A 3586-nucleotide genomic window follows, 5' to 3' on the forward strand; every position below is an offset into this window, starting at 1 on the left:
AAAAATACCTTCATAAAAAAATACATTCTTAGGTAGAAACATGAAAGCAAAAAAAAAAAACAATACAGATATTTACAGATATCCAGACTATACCTGCTAATCAACCAAGTTTTGATTATAATGTAATATTATTACTAAAAACCCTAAAATTTTATATGCCACTGAAATGATCCAGCCTACCCTCATGTTTATATAACTTGTCCAACCTAAACCTGCTTTTTAAGCTAGGTACACACTTGTAAATATTATCGTTAGAAAACGAACGACTAACGATTATGCACGATTATTTTGAACAATCGTATTGTGCACATTTCTGTACATGTTGTAACAATACGATCGTTCAAATATAATCCACTATTAGTGTACACACGCTAGATACGATCGTTTGAACGATGCAGAAAGTGACATGTAAAGGAGAAAGTGTACCGCAGAAACATCCATGATCACTGAACGACCGTACACACAATAGATAGTGAACGATTGTCGCTCAATCAGATCCGCCGGGACAGTTGTTCATTTCCAGCAACAATCCTCGTTCGTCGGCGTCGTTGTGCACTTTTTTTGTTAACATTCCTTTCCAATGATAATTATTTGCAAGTGTGTACGCAGCTTTAGTTGTAAGTATACCAAATGCTAACCATTTTATCTTTACCAACACCCATGGACTCTGATAAATGTTTCCGGATTTGGTTAACAATGAAATGCCCGCCTGCTAATTTATTTATATGCTTTCCTTATCTAGCCGTTGCCTGAAATGACATTTCTCTATACTTGATCTAAATTCATGTTGAGGCTTGGGAACTGCATTCCTGTATTATGCTGTCTTTCTCCAAGTCTAGGACATTGGGCTCTTAGCCCTCCACTGTAGTGAATCACCAGCAGCATGTATAAGCTTGAAGAAGTAAACCATGAATAGGTGCATTGTATAAGCCTCATAAATTCAGTTTAGAAATAATATGCATTCACTCCTTGATGAAACAAGTATAGGAGCTTGTTAATCATAACCATTTTAATCCTGAATTAAAGCGTGAAATCAGTTATTTTAGATGAAAGCTGCCTCTGCCAAGCTAATTTATCTTGGGATGTGAATTACACGCTGCAATATAAAACAAAAATTGTAAGTGTATAGTCTTATTAAGATAGACATCCATCTTAATTACTTACATTATTTATCGGCAGAATGGGTAATTTTCCAATAAATATAAAATGCAAATAATTATTCATTTGTTTACCCATGATAATTGTCATATATCTTAAATTACTGTACATGAGTTACACAAAAGTACAAATTGGTAGCCTCTGAAGTGAAAGGGATGGGGTAGGGTGACTGTGGGGAATATTATTTGATGTCCTAATTCTGCATATATCGTATTTTATCATTAACTTTGCAGACAGTGGGCCTGTTTTATTAAAGCTTACCAAGACTAGAGAAGAAAGACCATCATGGGTGAACTTGGGTGATCAACGAAACCTGAAATGTTTTGAGTCTAGCATTTGGCAACTAATAGCAAATGATTTTAAACAATTCTTTCCATGTTTGCTGGATCACCCAGGGTCAGCTATATTAGTCCATCCTCTGCAATCTTGGAAAGCTTTATTAAATCAGACCCAATGTCTTAAGTATAAGCCAACTTGGGTATTTGGCTCTAAAAGTGTGTAAATAGCAGTAAATGTATCTTTTATATATAGTCTGTATGTTATTTCTTTACAGTAGCATAGCTAAAGCTACAGCCATTCCTGTAATAGGATTCAAAAGATTTAAATCTTTATCAACTTATTTTTGCTCACTTTACTTATTGACTGGTATTGTTTATGATTGGTTATATATGAGCTTACTGTTTGCTTATATAATTTTATTCTATTTTATTTAGTCTATTCCATACTGGGTAGAAATGGAATTCTAAGTTCGGATGATATATGTTCATCACATCAGGTCCCGAGTAAGGAGTTCTTCAGGTATCTACAGATCAGACATTGGATTGTATCGCTGATCCAGAAGAGTACTAGTGTAGGCAGGTTGTCTAATTTTAAACATATATGTCTCAGGACTTCCTTTTAGCCAAAATTCATTGCAATCATATACTCTAAACTCACAGAAAATAACGACAGTGTCCACCAACTCTTACACATCCTTTTGGAAAAGGGAATTGAGAAACCCTAAAACGGATGAGGAATAGTTTACTAGTTGGACCAGAATGACTAAATGTTCAATTATTGTGCTTACGCTAGAAGCTGCATATAGGGTTACTGCAGTGGTCCATGGTTCCATCTAGGTTGAGGCATCTGTCCTAAACAGAGTCGGGTCAATGTTTTAGAGGATGTCAAGAAATGGGTACTGAGCTTCACGTGTGGTGGACCTGCTCATCAGTTACCGGTATATGATTTTGGGGGAGGGTTTTTAGATTACTGGGAACTTTATTCCAGAAAAGTTTGGCCAGAGATCCCTGGGTGGCCTTACTACAATTTAAATCTTTATCAACAGCTATGGTTTCCATGTCATCATGTATGTGTGTTTATGCGGTTTTCAAGACTTTTAAATATTAATTTATCCTGAAATTATTTTATATGCTATATACTAAAATGTAAAACAATCAAAATATAAACCTGTTTTTACCTTAAAAAGACAAGAAAAGTATAATTACTTGAGTGTAAACCTAGGGCATAAATCTGGCTGTCACTACTAATATTCAAAACAGTAATCAGCATAAGTGCTAATATAATTACCACACATAAACACATAAATGCTGTGTTATTTTTAAGACATTTATTTCCAAAAAAAATCACATTGGCTAAATCTGTATGTTTTTCCATTTTTACAGGTTAAAGTATTTTGTATTTTTGAGTTGGTTATGATGGGTTACTTGCACTTAAATGATCTATTGTGCATTATTGTTGGCTACCAGTAGATAGAACCATGTTCTCATGTAAAGTGTGTCACAAACTATTTACTTTACTATATTGCATGAGTATGTAATCCTTTTTATATGAGGACCTGGTGTCATCTACTGGTGTAACCCAAGTATAAACTGAGATTTTTTTTTTATCCCTCATTTTTTATAAGAAAAAGAATCTTGGTGTATACTTGTGTATATAGGGTACCAAAATTTAACTTGGTATCACCTCTGCGTAATTCCCTGGAGAACAGCATTCTAAAAAGGAAAAGGAGGGACTTTGAAACTATATTCACATTGTTGATATCAGGATAAAGCAGAGAGATGACCTCATTAGTCTTCTGAGGCTTGTTCTCTACCCAGTTACAACCTATATTCAGGGAGATGGTCAGTCTGTATTAAATATATATATATATTTTTAAAAAACACTGACAGCACTGTCATTTTCATTTCTGAGCTGGATAGACAAAAAAACAAATCATTCAGAGGGTAAAACAGCTGCCCCAATGCATTTTATCTGTGCAATAAACTGTTTCTGTGGAGTTTGGCTTTCAAATAATGAGGGAATATCGTACAGAATCCTAAAAAAAACTTAATCCCTTTTATAACCCCAAGTATTTATGAAAATCAGTTAATTATAATTATTAAAAAAATAATTAAATGGTTAAATGAATAAATAACAAGACAATCAAATA

The sequence above is a fragment of the Pyxicephalus adspersus genome, chromosome 2 (assembly GCF_032062135.1).
Source record: "Pyxicephalus adspersus chromosome 2, UCB_Pads_2.0, whole genome shotgun sequence".
Classification (NCBI taxonomy): domain Eukaryota; kingdom Metazoa; phylum Chordata; class Amphibia; order Anura; family Pyxicephalidae; genus Pyxicephalus; species Pyxicephalus adspersus.